We start from the raw sequence: 17886 nt of genomic DNA, 5'->3' as shown, positions 1-17886 counted from the left end.
TTAGTTGGTATGTCAGTCTCTTGGACATTACAAGATTCCAGGTTAGTTGACACTCTTGGTCTTTTTCTGGATTGCTATCACTTTCAGGGCCTTAAACTCTTTCCCTAACTTTTCCATATGGATTCCTGACCTCCTTTCAATGTTCGCCTGTGGGAATCTGCATCTGTATCAATCAGCTTCTAGGTAGAGCCTCGCAGAGGACAGCTATGTTAGGCTTTGACCTACAAGCTCGACATAGTATTACTAATAGTGTCAGGGATTGATGCGTGTCCTTCAGACAGATATCAAGGTGGGCTTGTCACTGGTCTGCCATTCCTAAAGGCTCTGCTCCATCTTTCTCCCTGCATTTCTTTTAGACAGAACCAATTTTTGGTCAAAAATTTTATAGGATGTCAAATGGATGCTGTGTTCATCCCTCCACTGAGGGTCCTTTCTAGCTACTAGAGGCCATTTCTTCAGGTTCCTTATCCCCACAGTTGGGCATTTTGTCTAAGGTTACCTAGATTGACTCCTGGAATTCTTCCCCATCCTAGGTCTCTGGGACTTCCTAGAGATTCCCCTACACAAGCCACCCCGCTACCCCTGTACAGCTGTATATTTCTATCCCTTCTCTGGGTCCTCTGTGTCTCTCTCCTGTCTCTCCCCATACCTGATACAATGCCTCTATTTCCCTACTTTCTACTCTCTCCCACTCATGTCCCTCCTTCTCTCTGCAAACCAGGATTATTTTTTCTCTAGTCTAAATGGCAGTGAACCATCCTCACTTGACACTTCCTTCTTATTTACCTTGTTTGGGTCTGTGGAGTGTATCACGGATGTTCTGTACTTTTTGGCTAGTATTCACTAATCAGTGCATGCATGGACTTTTAGGTCTGAGTTACCTAACTCAGAATGAGATTTTCTACTTCCATTCATTTGCCTGCAAAGTTTATGATGTTCTTGTTTTTAGTAGCTTAATAATATTCCTTTGTGTAAATTAATCACCTTTTTGGTATCAATTCTTTGGTTTGCTACATCTGGGCTGCTTCCAGTTTCTGGCTATTACTAATAAGGCTGCTATGAACATAGCGGAGCACATGTCCCTGTGATATGCTGGAACCATTTTTTGGGTATATGTCCAGGAGTAGAATAGTTGGATCTGCAGTTAGAACTATTTCTATATTTTTAAAAATTTTTTATTGGATATTTTATTTATTTACATTTCAGATGTCATCTCTTTTTCCCATTTCCCCTCCCTAGAACCCCCATCCTATTCTTTCTCCTCCTTTTTGCTTTTATACTATTTTAATTACATGCATGTTTTAAGGTCAGTTTTAGGTTGAGGCTCTAGCAATACAATAGATGCTTATAGTCAAGGAACAAGCAAGACAATAAACACAAACTGTCAAAGAACAAGTAAGGCATTAAACCCAATTATGTAAATACTACCATGATCACTGTTTCTAAAGGCTTATCAGGATAACCAAAGTATCTGAGCCTACTTCCCTGTCCTAGCCCAAAGTCACTTTCATGTCTGAAGCCTACTTCCTTGTTCTAGCCTAAAATTTTGATTCCTGTCTGAAATTACTCCTTTGTTCTAGCCTAATATTTAGATTCCTGCCTGAAATTAATTTGTGGTTCTGGTCTAAAGTCAGATTCCTGCCTGAAGCCTACTCCCTTGCCCTTGGCCATTGTCATATTACTGCCAAGCAGCAGAGTGGTTTTACAAGTTTGCAATCCCACCAGCAATTGAGGAGTGTTCTCCCTTCTCTACATCCTTACCAGTATATGCTATTGCTTGAGTTTTTGATATTAGCCATTCTGATTGGTACAAGGTGAAATCTCAGTGTCATTTTGATTTGTATCCCCTTGATGAATATTAATGGTGAACCTTTACTTACGTGATTATCACCATTCAAGATTCCTCTGTGAGAATTCTCTTTAGCTTTGAATCCCATTTTTAAAAAATTGGGTTATTTGTTTTTATTTGGAGTCTAACTTCTTGAGTATCTTTCCTTAAAACAATCTAAACATAAAGACTGAGTAATTAACCTCACTCTCAATTAGAAAGCCTAATTGCTAAACTGAAACAACAATAACAACAACAACACCCAAACAAAAAAAAAAACCAACAACAAACAAACCTGAAAAGCTGAAAGAAGACAGATACAGGCCTAAAATTTTTATCCTTTGGCTTTGTTGATACAACATATAATCTTACTTACTTTTCTTTATTTTTTAAAGTTACTTTTATTTGGAATATTCAAGAGACTTATACTAGTCTAACATTTAACTTAGCATTGTGCATTTGAGATGTACTTTTGAAATAAAAGTTTATATAACGAGATAAAGGCAACACATTGTGAAACAAAAGCCACCCTCAGTAGAATCACAGCGAATGTGAGTGCTTTTATGCTAAAGAGGTAATATGCACTAGGGAAAGTCAAGGAAATGATCAATAGTTTCAAGTTTATTCTGTAAGCAGCAGCTACAGTTAATATTTTTGCATTTCTGTTTGGTGTAAGAAGGAAAAATAATAATGCTTGCATAATAATCAAAATTATATTAATGAATGACTTCTGACTAAATACAAGGAAATACCTGTAACAAAGATAAATCTAGGATAATGAGTTTTTCATTTATTCAGTGTTTAAATTAAATTTTCTGTATTTGAACAATGACCCAGGTCACTGAAACATACTAATCATCTCAAAGTGTTTGAAAATGTATATACATTTTCTCAGGATTGTTTCCTACATCATTAATGTCCCTAGAAATATGGAAGTGAAATAGTCTGTTAAATTTACTGAGCTTAGCAAAATAAAAAACTCTCAACTTTATTCCTCTCCATTGTATGAGAACACAAAAACCTTATATTTTAAAGAAATGATATTTACTAAAACTTCAAATAAAAAAATAAGTTTCAGTTATTATAAATTTAAAGAAGCCTTAATATATTTGGTTATAAATATCTTCTTAATATTCTGTTTTAAATTAAGTTTAGTTTGGTTTAAGTACATTATATTTATTTATGTATCAATGTTTATTAATTTATGATTTGTGGAGGGTGAGAATGTATTGTTGCAAGTCTAAGATTTACCTCATGGTTAATAATAGTCAATAAACTGAAAGCCTGCTGGGCGGTGGTGGCGCACGCCTTTAATCCCAGCACTTGGGAGGCAGAGGCAGGCAGATTTCTGAGTTCGAGGCCAGCCTGGTCTACAGAGTGAGTTCCAGGACAGCCAGTACTATACAGAGAAACCCTGTCTCGAAAAACCAAAAAAGAAAATAATAAATAAATAAATAAATAAAAAATAAAAAAAATAAACTGAAAGCCTGTAGGCATAATATTTAATAATTTTAAGAAGGATGTTTTCTGAAAATAATATTCAGTTAAATGGAGGAAATCTGAAACACAAATTATATTTTCAATGTTAAATTTTATTATAACACATTTGCTCATATACCTTATGCTCAATTATAAAAAATGATTCAACCTAACATTTTATTTAAAATGCATCGATATATAGTGCTCACAAGGGATCAACGTGTCTCTGAATGCATAACTAGTGTCTATTTCTGTAAAAAAAAAAGATGGCTGTCAAAGTAAACAAAGGAAATTGTGTATACTTTTGCTAGAAAGAAAATCACCTTTGACCTCCTTGTAGTTTTTTACAGGTAGTCCAATAAAACACACTAAACATATTTGCCAGAAACTGTGAACATATGATTCAAGTGTGGACAATAAGAAAATACATTTAAAGCTTTTTATTGGGAGCTGACCATGTCGCAGAACTCTAAACTCTCATTGCATAGTTATTTTTGACATAATGTTATAGTCATCATTTATGGAAAATTATATGTCAGTATGGTCAACCAATTACTGGTCAAATTCCAGACACAAGTTAAGGTCCAAACTTTCTAGCAGGCATTCTAAAAATAATGTTTGCAATACTGCCATATTAAGTTTCTTCTGAACTGAAATGATGTTTTTCTAGTGAAAAATTATTGCGAATACAGCAAATTGTTAATATACAGAATTAGAAATAATGAGTAAAATGGCCTTGCATGCTAATTCTCAGCAATCTGCAGTGAAGATGCTAAATGAGATGATAATTGCAAAACTGCTTAATAACGTCTAATTAATAAACGTCGTGAAGACAGGATTTAGAGCTGTATCATTAAGCTTACCTTGCACTAAAGTAAGGTAAAAGTAGACCTTTACTAAAGTACGTACCCACTACAGTTATAAATTGTTAATGATTTTTTTTTCAGATAATTCAATCCAGTCATCTGTTTAAAGGTGAAGAAAGAGCATTAATTTTCTTTTTTTTCAGTTTCACTTATTAGACTTCATAATTAATTTTCATGTGCAGCCAGCATTTAGTGTGACTATAAAGAGGTTAAGTGGCTACCAAGAAGAGTAATATAGAAAGCAAAATTGTTGAGACTGAATGAGAATTGATTGCTGTAGGAGTTCAAGGCTTGTTAAAGAAGATTTAACTGCTCATTAACACCTTATTGAGAGAGTCTTTTCTTCAGCATCAATTTCAGAGAAATCAATTGCAATGTATGATCAGAAATTAATTTTCACCAGGGTAACCACGTTGATTAAGGAGAGTGAAATGTTACAACCAATAAAAGATTTGCTGAGTGGAATATGTAAATTTTCTAACCCTAAAATTCTCCCAAATTATATCACTGTTATATTCTTATTAATCCAGTGACATCAGTAAACATAGACTCTATTGCTCAGACAATAGGTAAATTATCTGTCATCCTTGCATTAAAAAACCAGCAGTTCAAATAAAATTTTACTGTTTCATGTTGGCATGCTGGTTGCGTGTGTTTAGCACATAAATCCTTGAGGCTCAAGCACATACAAAGGATAAACCTCCTCTTTTTTCTTTTACTCATTTCTGAAATTTTATGTATAATTTTCATTATCTCATTAGTAACTAAAATAATTTTCTCAGGAGTATTGACTACAATTGTTTTCATTATATTTGCGTGTATTTCTCTAACAATGGTCATGTGTATATCATTAAATTATGCTGTATTATATCTATGAGATCGATCTACCAGGAGCAAAATTCAACCTGATGTTCAAGACACAAGAATTTTGTATTTCTGACAGTTAATATTAAGAGCTAAGGAATCTTTACATGTATTGTAAGAATTCCTTGAGGTGTCAAAAGAGCATCATGATGAGATGCCCACAAAGCACTTAATTATACTGCAGCTGAACTTAATAATGAGCGTTTGATTCGTTCTACAATGTTCTTTTTTTCATTGGGGCATTCTCTCACATATAGTAATACATTTCACACAATCATGCCATTTTCCTTTCTTCTCATCTTGTCCTGTCTTCTTCAGTTTTGAAATTCTTTTTATTCCACGAGCTATTTTAATATTTTGTAAAAATATTTTCAATTCTGCATATGAGAAAAAATTTACTCCATATGTCCTTTTCAATTGTCTTATTTCACCTAACAGGGTAATTTTTTTTTAATTTTAAAGCAGAACTATTATTGAACACACAGTTTCTTGTAGCTGAAATTGAGAACTTAATTTTAACTCATTATCACTGTGAGCTCATTTGTTTACATAAAATCATAAACCATATTTGAATAAGTCAGAACAAGTATTACAATCTCATTTGTTATTTCAGCCAAGACATCTTCTTTGCTACCAACTAGCACATCCAGCACACATCATTTCTTGAGTTAATGTCAGGAGAAAACATAAAATTATAAAGTGTTTTCAAAATATTTTTGTTGTCACAATGTTTCTGTTTTTGCTTTTGTCAGGCACTAAGCATAGCTTGTCATTTTGCTTGTTCATTAAAAAAATGTGTTTTGGTTTCCCGTCATGTGATTAAAAGATAAGTACATAAATAGATCTCAAATTCATTGACATGTTACTATGAGATGAATGTGAGAAAAAATCATGTTTTCTAAAATTGTAGATCATAGTAATATTCAGTGATAAAGAAAAATACTACTTACCATTATTTAAAATGATTTGTGTGATAATTAAGTACCTTGTATCATGGAAATAATTCAATGAGTGTACTGTTCCCGTTTTATTAATGTAAACTCATTACTATAGTTGATATGCAATATGCACGTGAGAAATAAATGAATCTATATTTGTGACAATGAAGTACGTAATAGTAAAACAAAGGTTCAAGATTTATGTTCTACAAATAAGAAAGTGACTGTTGTTTAAATTTAAACTGAAAGACACTTGAATTAATCTTATATAATTCATTTTAAATATTTCTGGTGCAGTACACTTGAAATCTCATAGCATATTTGTGGTTTTTGTGACAAAAGTTTTTTTTTTTAGTAGGCCTAGAAACTTTTAATGATTTAAATTATAGTTTATATATACTCCTATTTTTCTAGGGAAGAGATTACCTGTGTGATGTACAAAGAAGTAAATCAAATGAGATGTGAGTTGATGGGAATTTGTCATGGAATTTTTCTAAATTGTAGAAGTTTTTACAGTGAAAACAGATTCAAAATGTCATGTTTTTGCATTGTTTGTACAAAGATCTAATATAAAAATTTATTATTACTAATTATTATTTTATTATTATATTACTCATATTACTTTAAAAATTTGGATATTTTTGTCCTAAAAATAGAAATTACTTTATGTGCTAATAATTATATTAGCATCATAAAACTTCATTGTTGAATAATTCATCTTTCATACTACAGTGATTGCCCATGTTCTAACACTGAAAAAGTTAAAGATAACAGGACATGTCTCTGGAAGCTTGTATATCTTCTGGTATATCTTCTGGTCTCTCTTCTGAAAGTACACTATTTATATTTTTATGAAAGTTATGTTTTAAGAAAGTCACATATGCTACTCCAAAATTAAGTCACTGAACTTTTGATTTCAAATATTTATTTCAACACTTATTGTTGTTCAGAGTTAGTATTGTTTATAACTTGATGTGGTGGTTTGTACTGTTAATGCCAGCACTTGGAAGGTGGAGGCAGAAGAAAGTCATTTAAGGTCATTCTCATGTCCATGGTTCTCACAGCCAGCCTGTGGTTTGTGACACATCTTCTTGAGAAATTAAAATGGTGCTATTTTTATTTCATTTCTTATGTTTTCATGTATATACATAAATATTTTTAAATATGAAACATTGAGTCCAGATAATGATACCTGATGCATGTTCTCATAGCTGACTATGGTACTGGAAAACCAACTGCTCTGCTCATTCCTAGAGTGGCCCACCTCAGGGACTTTTTTTTTGTAAGATTATGTCTCCCACGAACAACAGAAAATACACCATTAAAATTTCACCAACATAACGATCCAAACACGAGCTGAACATGGATGACACCAACCAACACCTCAACCTATATAAAAACCACACTACAAGCCTCAACCCTACAAAAAGAACTACAGGCAATGACTTAAGCCTAGGAATTCCTTTTCTTTTTTGTTATAGTTAAGACTACAAAGGTATTTAAGTGGTTATTAAGTTTCAAATCATTGGGCATATAGTGTGCAAAAAAATACATTAATTCATAGAAGGTTATGATAAAATTCCAAGTAATACAGAATTTACAAAAGGAATTGTCATTTTCTGATTTCTTCCTCAAGCTACATTTAAGAATTGTAGTTGTCAGTTTAACTAATCCTGTTTGTCCTATCTACTATTATATTGATCTGAAGATACACCTTGATCAAGGCAAAAATTATAAAAGAAAGTACCTACCAAAGGACTTGTTTACAGTTTCAGGGATTAATCCATTATCATTTTAGTGGGGATCAGGGTGAAACATAGTGAGGCATGGTGTTGGAGTATAGCTGAGAGTTCTACTTATTGATTCTTTGGTAGAAAGAGACATCTAGCTAAATGTAGGCTTTTTGAAACCTCAAAGTCCACCCTCACCATCTCCAATACACTGTTACAAGGTCACATCTACAATTAAAAGGGTACATCTCATAATCCTTGTAAATCCTTTCAAACAGTTCCTCTCCCTGGTGATCAAACATTCACGTATACGAGCATATAGGAAATTCTTACTGGAATAACCACACGGTAATGAGAGGTTTAAGAAATTATTTTATATAAACATCTTTGATGGATAGTAAAAGAGGACTGGAGGAGTTGGGGCTGGAGATAAGAGTAGGAGAAATTAGTTTGGGGAGGAGAGAGGGAGAGAGTTATGGTAATGACAACTAAAACAGGAAGGGATAAGCTAGAAACCTAGAGCAATGGAAACTCCCAGGAATGTATGAGGGTGACTAGCTAAATCTTCTAGCAATGGGGTATATGGAGGCTGAACCAACCATATCCTTTAACCAGGAAAGATCCCCAATGGACATCTACCCAACCACAAAACCTGGAACATTCAATTTTCTTGCCTACAAGATGTGTTATGATAAATCTGGAGCAGAAACTGAAGGAGTGGCCAAAGAATGACTTGTCTACGATGAGATCTATGCCATGAGAATGAACCTACCCTGACATGTTTATGATATTCTGCTATACTTGTAGATAGTAGCCTAGCATAATGTTTATCAAAAAAGTTTCATCAAGCAACTGATGGAAACAGATGCAGCGTCCCTCAGCCACACATTAGGAGAGGAATCTGGGGAATCCTGTAGAAGTGGGGTGGAAAGATGGTACAAGTCAGAGGGGTCAAGGACATTAGAAGAAAACCCACTGAATCAATGAACTTGAGTTCATAGAGACTCAAAGAGACTGAACCTCCAACTGCAGACCCTATTTGGGATGACCTAGGCCTTCTGCTAACATGTTACAATTTTGTAGCTTGGACTTCCTGTGAGACTCATAACAGTAGAAGCAGTTGCTGTCTCTGATTTTTTTTTTTTTTTTTTTTTTTGCCTTTGGAAACCTCCCTTTCTCCTGGGATGCCACATGTATTCTTAATAAGAGAGTGTATGCCTGCAATTTGATATGCAAGGGCTGGATGTGTTTCATGGGAAGCCTCCTTTTTTTCTGAAGAGAAATGAAGAAGGAGTGGGTGGGGCAGAGGTTCTGGGAAGAGAGGAGGAAGGGAAAACTATAGTAGGAATGTATAATTAATTAATTAATTAATTAAGAATAAAAACAAAAAAGCTAAAATGATCAGCAGACAAAGTTGGAATATAAAAGAAATATTTACTTTAATTTTAATGAAATTGATAATTGTACTGTAGTTGAATTAGAGAGTATTGCTATTCTTCAAAAAATATCCATGGGAGCCAGTGAGGTAGCTCAGCAGGCCAGAAAACATGACAGCACCCACATGGGGCTGGGAGAAACAAATGTCTAAAATTTGTCCACTTACCTTCACAGGTGTGCTGTGGTACACATGTGCATACATATACAAACATGCAAATAACTAACTGAAATATATCTTTTAAAAATAAAATGTGTATACAACAAATTACCTAGAGTTAAAGAACTATGGTTTATTAAGCTATTCTCAAACATCTTTGAGGAAAATGTATATGAGAGAGCAAGGAGACAAAATAAAATATGAACTACAAGTAAATATGAATAAAAGGTACCTATGAGTAACAAAAGAAGAAAAATTATCTTACAATCATATGAAAATATTTATTCATATGCATTGCCTGTATGCATATATAAACTTGTATATGTATAGATATATAGATGAATATATTGTTTTGTATGTTTTTCTATATAATATAGCATATACACAACTATCTAAAAAACAATTAATTAAGATAAAATACACTTCTCCTACTATTTATATTCATTTTTAAGTAGAAAATTTCAGACATTAGAAATAGCATGATATTTTAATTATAAAGTTTTTCAACCAGGTATCAACTACAGAGCAACTGAAGATATTAATAAATGATTTTACATATTTAAACATCATATTTTAAATGTGAAAAATTTATACATTTTCTTTAGTTAAGATTTACCACAAAATGTAGTTCTACATTAATGATCAAATAAAAAACAGCTTAATCAAGATGAACATATGAGTAAGAATTATATTAACATCATTCTTAGTATTCCTAGAGATTTACAGAAGAGTGGTGACAGCAATGTTCTTCAGCAGGGATGATTTGGTTTGTCTTGTCTGGCACGCTTTACCAATTTCACAAGGTCCCACTCAATATCAGTTAGCCAGAGGATGTTTTATTGAGAATCATAACAAATTATCATTTTATTGTCACTCAAAGTTTACTATTTGCCACTTTAAAACATTTTCATTATTTAAAAGTAATTTATATTTTTATATCAAATAAGGTATGACATCCTTTACAACATATATAAATATAAATAATATATATATAATATATATTTATATATTTATATATATGTATATATATGTGTATATATAAATATATATAAATATATATTTATATATACATATAAAGTATATGATGGTACCATTGTGCAGCATTGTTCATAATGGCACATGTTCTTTATAAAGCTGACATGTATTAAAACAAACAGATTAATTGTCAAATCCAGAGACACAATTAACTGCTTCATCAGCAGCTGGAAAATTCAGTAGTTACTTTCTATCATGTCACTCTGGATAAAGCATATTTTGTTAATTTTCCTTTGTAGAATAATATTTTCATTTTTCATTATATTTTCTATTATGCACACTATGTTATAAATAGTATTTTGTATTGGAAAGCATGTATAGACATATATTTTCTTTTTAAGATATATCTAAGATAATAAGTATATGCTAAATATATGTATAATTTAATAAAAGAAAGTTCTAGAGAAGCTATTTAGATTTATATTCCAACAACAACATGTGATAGTCATGTTTTTTTTCTGCACTGGGATTTTAATTTTGGAATAGAAAGCATGCACAATAGCATCAAAGTACAATTATAGCAGTCTTTTCTTGAATAAAAATAGAGTAGAATTTACTACTGTTAATTAGCAATTTTGGTCTCCTGTATCCAGAGAAGTTAGATTACAGGTGGTCCGGTTGAGTCTTATTAATGTGAAATAATTTTAAAATGACTGAATCGTCTATTGAAATGCTCAATATTCATGTTTCTTATTAAAATATTTGACTAAACCTGCTATTGTCTGTCTCTTATTATGGCAGTGTTGGAAATTGGCATTTTATCGTGCATTTGATTACATTATATTGCATTATCCTACTATTGATGCATAATATATCATCCTGTTATAATTATATGTTTGTTTATGATTTTGAAAACACACACACACATATACAAATATTCTATGAAAATTTAGTTATATATGATTTTATTGTTTATATAGGAAAATTATATATTAAAATATTCTTTATGAAACAATGAGTTATAGGTATTTTCTCTTTACATTGTCTTTTGTCTTTTTATTTTGTATTTTTTGTACTTTTTTTGTACTTTTCCTTTTTCACATAATTCTTCTCCATCTTATTCCCATTCCTCCTCATCAAACTTTCCATACAGTTCCACTCCCTTTTTGTCTCTCATTAGAAAGCAAATGTTTCTCCAAAATATACCAAAATAAAATTTGATAAGATAAAAAAATATCATATCAGTGTTGGACAAGACCAAGAAATAGAAGGAAAGGAACCCAAGTATCAGAGATCAACTTGTTTGCACACTCAGGAATACCATTAAAACATTAAACTGGAAGCCATATAGACAATATCTTGTGTAATCACACACAGGTAGTGTATAATTCTTCAGTCTCTGGAAGTTAATATGAATTTTGATCCTGTTGATATAGATGACCATGTGACCTTGGTGTCTTTCATCTCTTCTAGATCTTATACTTTTTCTGCCGCCATTTCTCTGGGAAGAGCATTAATAGAGCTGTCCATTTAGAACTGAACATTTTAAGGTCTTCCACTTTCTGAGTAATGATGATGTCTGGCACACTGTGTGTGTGTGTGTGTGTGTGTGTGTGTGTGTGTGTGTAATAAAAATTAAAGAAAAAGATGGTATGAATCTGAAAGAGAGAAAGGGAAGTCATACATTAAATGATTGGAGGATTCCAACAATACAGCCCCATGGACCCCGAATCACCAAAAGTGAAAGCAGCAGAAGCTGTAGCCTTTGTTAAACAGGCAGTATCAGATATTAAGAGAAAGCTCAAGGTGTCTGAGGGCTTAGGAGAAAAGAGTCTAAAAAATTTGGTTATAATGGCAGAAAATATATTTAATGGAGGAGAGAGTACAGAGAAGGAGATGAGGACAGAGAAATGAATGGAGGAAAGATGGGTGAAAGAGTGAAAGAAACACACTTGGCATACTGGCAAGGATCCTTCTAGCCACAGCCAAAGTAGAAGACCATAGGAGATGCCTGAAAGAGATGGCTTCCAGAGAAGGAGGTAAGGGAGGCCCTAAGGACCAAAAATGCCCCTGCTTGGGAAAGAACCAATGGGTTTATTATATGGAAGATGGACATTAGGCCAGGGAATGCCCCAAGAATAGGAAGCCTATTCAACCCATGACCTTAAAAGATGAAAATAAAGATCAATAATATGGGGTCCAGGATTCATACCCTTCCCCAAGCCCAGGGTAACCCTAAAATAGGAAGGAAAACCCACCAGCTTCCTTATAGATAGTGTGTACATCATGGCTGAAACAGCCCTCCTGATCAAGAATCCTGACAAACTGTCTTTGGGTCTGAGCCTGATCATCACCACTCCACATGCTATTAAAGGAGTGCTTAAATGCCCCCCTACATCCTCCTCCTTATCCCCTCCATACACTGTCAATGACTCACCAATGCCAAAATAACTCATTACCAGCCTCTCCTCTTAAATCCCTCTAGTATAAGCTTCCAGGCACTAACATTCCCGAACTCAGCTACTCTGCTGCCTGACCCAGACCCTGATGGGCCACTACAAGATTGCTTGGACATTTTGGCCCACATCTATGGGACTAGACCAGATCTTCAGCATACCCCCTTGATGGATGCAGAGGTAACGTGGTTCACTGATGATAGTACTTTCATTCAGGACTGTCAAACACTGAGATTGTAAGGGAAGAGCTATGCCCAACAGGAACTTCAGCCCAGAAAGCTGAACTGACAGATCTAACCAAGGAGTTGGTGCTGTAAAAAGACAAGAGACTTAGTATTTACATGGATAGCTGGTATGCCTTTTCTACTACTCATCTCCATGGGGTTGTTTATAGGAAGAGGGGCTTTCTGATGGTAGAAAGGAAGACTATCAAAAATAAAGAGGAAATCTTCTCTCAACTAATGACTATATGGGGCATAAAAATCTGGACATCATCTACTGCTCAGGACACCAGAGAGGGAAGGACCCAGTTTCAGATGGCAACAATAGGAAGATGAAGAAGCCAGTCATGCTAGAAATGCCAGACATGTCCTAGAAATCAGATCGCTCTTGCACCTGACTTTCCTTAATCCAGGGGATTTTATGCTCCTTGACCACCCTAAGTATCCCAAAAAGGACATGACATTGGCTTGGAATTTGCCTATGTCTAATATTATGAAGGATTGTGGAGAACAGCAGATTGCCATTATGCCAGAAAAAAAATCATTATGCCAGAAAAAAAGGGCTTACTTCTCATACTTTAGAACATCCACAGCTCCTCCCACATGGGTGGCATCAGAGAATGCAGGATTTGATACAGCATTTTACTATCAGTATTATGGATGCCAACTCAAAGATAGCTGAGATTGTCAAGAACTGTAAAGCCTGCCAGGTAACTAATGCATTGGCTAATGAAAAGAATCTCAGTAATAGGTTCAGAGGCACCCAAGGTGAGGTTAGGCTGACCTTACAGACCATAGAAGGTCAGGACAACCATATAGGGACAATCCCTGAGAAGGCTTAGAGCATCTCTGTAACTGGGCCTCCAGGACAAATCTAGACAATGATAAATACCTATTTTCTCCCACTAATGCCTGATGAGAGTGCACTGCAGTGTTTACCTCATGAGGGTCTACTATATCAGAATAAGAAGTTTTGTGTTCATGTCCAGTTATTACCTAGGATCATCTACCATACAGATGACCCCATTGTATACTTCTCAGATGGAACCTCGGGTTTAGTCCCCACAAGAAGGAAGGGAACTAATCTTAGCTCTAACCCCGGATGTTCTCATAGGATTGGGCATGAATGGCAAAGAAACAAGGGTATTTTTCTTGGTTTTACAAAACAAACATTATGACAGTCTAAGAGAGGCCACAGACACTGATATAGAGAGATTAGAAAAAGAGTCTCTCACCTCCAAGATTCTCTGGGCTCCCTGACAGAGATAATATTTCCAGGTGGGACGGGGCTAGATCTCCTGTTTATCCAATAAGGAGGGCTATGTGCAGCTTTCAAAGAAGAAGGCTGTTTTTATGTTGACCAACTCCGAAGTCAAAAGGTCAAGGGCCAAAGTTAGAGAGGGCCTGGCCAACAGAAAAAAAGAATAAGAATAGGCACAAGGTTTGTTTAAATCATCGTTCAACAGCTCTCGATGACTGACTACACCAATATCCACTCTAGTGGATGCCCTGCTCATTTTACTTCTGCTCCTAACCTTTGGTCCCTGCATCTAAACAGATTAGTTCAGTTCATGAAGGAATGACTTCAGCATATTTTCATGAGGAGACACTATCATTCCATCCAAAACCTAGACAATGAAGCCTATGAGTTCCAGGAAGTGGTGTGATTGGTTGTCTAGCTACTACAGAAAAGGGGAATGAGAGACTATATCATGGGTTCAGGCTTCACCTTAGAGAACCTGACATAAAGTTTAACACGTGGTACTCCCTAACAAACCTGCGTCTAGCATCAGTTTCAGATTACTCCTCAACAAACCTGTGTCTAGCTACCAGTTTCCAAGTTACAAGCCTGCCCCTGGATCTTTACTTCCTAGCAACCACCAATCAGGAGGAAAGTAGAAGTTAAGTTTATGGTTTGGCTCCCAACACTAGCTAATAATTTTAAAGGGCAACAACATTCCATGATAGCCCCTAAATTAGATGTGTGCCAGGCCAAAAAAAAAAAAAAAAAAAAAAAAAAAAAAATCCTCTGCTTGTTTGCTTACCTCTATCAATGCTTGCTTGAAACTGGGCTCTGGGCTTCACCTTTCAGTTCTGCTGCATCAGGATTGGGAATGAGCTAGAGTTTGGATAAAAAGACCCTAGTGAGATTGTATCTGAGTTATCTGGCTTCTTGGTGGTCTTTTTCGGCTCAGGAAGGGGCACAACAAATGGATCAGTTTAGTAGAGTTTTTTTTTTTTTTTTTTTTTTTTTTTGAGAAACTCATAAAATAAATAATTAGATGATAAAAGAAGATAAATCCATATATAAATTTCAGTTTAGTAATGGTTCAAACCATTGAGTTTCAGCGAAAGAAAAAATAACTGGCAAAAGCAATTTTGGAAGAAAAAAATACCAAAAAAACCCAAAAATCTCAGACTAATACAACTTGGGAAAATAAAACCTACGTCACTCAATTTGCTACATACAGAATTCAGAAAAGCAGAAAGCTGAAATGTTATATGAAAAATAATACTTAAATGTTTTTAATTGAAAATTCTAGGCATTACAATTATAATGTAAGAAATGCACAGAATATTTGTATATCGCTTCAAAACGTGATGAACAAAATAACCAGAAAGGGAAAGGTATAACAGGCTGTGTATGTTACGCATGTGTAAGACCCGAGGCAATGTATGTGACTCTTTATCTAAAATGATATTGTTCAAATTCATGAAAATGTAATAAATCCTATTTACAAATTTCCCTGAGAACAATTTCTGCAGGATAATATAGATACCTTTGTAATTTTTGTTAGTTACTCCTATTTAAAAATTAAAAAAAAAATCAATATTGTTTATTTCTCATACTGTCTGGATAAAAAGTCTGATAAATATATGAATTGTGTGGACATAATAGTGAGCAAAATAAGTAGATTCTTTTTATTTATTGGTCATAATTCTTATGCAGATTCTCTAGATGGAGTTAACTATACCAGATAAGTGACCCATTAGAATAAAAAAGAAAGTACATGAATATAAATACTCTTATTTATGTTAATTTACTGTCTTTGTAACTCAAGTTTTTGAGTTAAATAAATAGTATAATACAGTCATACACATTTGTGAATAAATTTGCATGTGCTTAGATTGTATAATGAACTTGTTAAATGCTCCAATAAAATTTTTGTAGACAAGGAGTTTCTAATTTCTTTGAAATTCAAGGATTTACACAGCCTTATGCTTTTGCCTAAGGCCAAGAATACATTCCTTTATGCAGAGCAGTATTTTCACCTACAGTTTGCCTTTATTTCATATATGTGAAAATAAACCATGTGCCAGAAATGTGAAAAAGACACTTAAAAATCTTTGATTTTCTAAAACACATAACATATTCTATTCTTTAGTTTATTAAAATATACTTCATACATCATGCACTGTTTAGAATCTTGCTATTCTCTTGAAAGAACTAATGCGTTTAAAAGTTTTAAAATGCTACAAGATGTGGTAACACTAAACATAACAGCATTTCTTTTCACTAAATTAAGAAAGCACTTTTTCCAAGCAGTATTTGAAATAATGTTTGCACATATATTCACATTATTTTCTCATTTAATGCAAATTTCTTTCACTTTTAAGAAAGTATAGTATGTGAAATTTCCAAATAATGTGATTATGATTACAAAAGGTGATAATATCCCATATTTTGAATTAAATTAAAAATATTTAAGAGATCATATTATGCCAGAAGGAAAATTTGAGATTACTTGAACACATTTTAACTCATCTTAATGTGTTCAATTTAGATGACAGTGTTGTTAGCATCAAAAATTATTTACTTTCTGGTTGGCTGTGGCCATGATCAGTACCACGTATGAATTCTTGTGGAGTTTATTTTGTGCTAAGGGTACAAGCATGAGTTTCATGAATGCTAGGTAAGCAATCTACCATTGAGCCATACTCTTATCCTTTACTGTGCAATCCGTAATATTTTTCACTCAGTTCTACTGCAAGTCAAGTTCATTTTTATAAAATTATTTTATGTATTTACACTCCAGCTGTGGTCTTACCTTTCAGTTCTCCCCACAAAGTTCCTCATACCATTCTCTTCCCATTACCTCTGAGAGTGTGCTCAACCTCTGCACCCAACTCCACAGGTATCCCCTTTCTCTGGGGCCTCAAGACTCTCCAGGATTAGGCTTATTTTCTACCACACAGGCCAGACCAGGAAGTCCTCTGCTATATATTTTGGGGGCGGGGGGCATTGGACAAACCCATGTATGCAGCCTGGCTGGCAGCTCCTTCTCCAGGAGCTCCTAGGGATCCAGGTAAGTTGAGACTGCTGGTCTTCCTATGAGGTTATTCTCTTTTTCAGCTTCTTCAATCCCTCCCCTAATTCCTCCATAGGGGTCTCTGACATCAGTCCAATAGTTGTAAGTAGCTGTGTCTGTCTCAGTCAGCTTCAACAAACTGGGGGTATGTAAAGTTAATGCAAGCAAATCAGAAGCCTTCCTTTATACAAATGATAAAAGAAAATTAGGGCAACAACATCCTTCACAATAGGCACACATTCTTGGAGTAACTCTTTCCAAGCATGTCAAAGTTCTTTATGACAAGACCCTCAAATGCCTGAAGAAAGCACTCAAAGAAGATCTCAAAAGATGGAGAGATCTCCCATGCTCATGGATTGGTAAGATTGGGATAGTAAAAATGGTCGTCTTAACAAAAGCAATCTAAAGATCAATTCAATCTCCATAAAAAATTACAACGTAAATATTCACAGACATGGAAAGTGTAATTGTCAAATTCATATGGAAAATTAAAAAACCAGGATAGCCAAAATAATTTTAAGCAATAAAGGTCTTCTGGAAAACCACCATCCCTGTCCTTATGTTGTTCTACAAACCAAAAGTTATAAAGCCCACATGGTATTGGTAAGAGACAGAAATTTTGAGG

Source organism: Arvicanthis niloticus, chromosome 13 (genome assembly GCF_011762505.2).
Source record: "Arvicanthis niloticus isolate mArvNil1 chromosome 13, mArvNil1.pat.X, whole genome shotgun sequence".
In the NCBI taxonomy this organism is placed as follows: Eukaryota; Metazoa; Chordata; class Mammalia; order Rodentia; family Muridae; genus Arvicanthis; species Arvicanthis niloticus.
The sequence above is the reverse complement of the archived record's forward strand: the minus strand, read 5'-3'. Positions refer to the sequence as shown.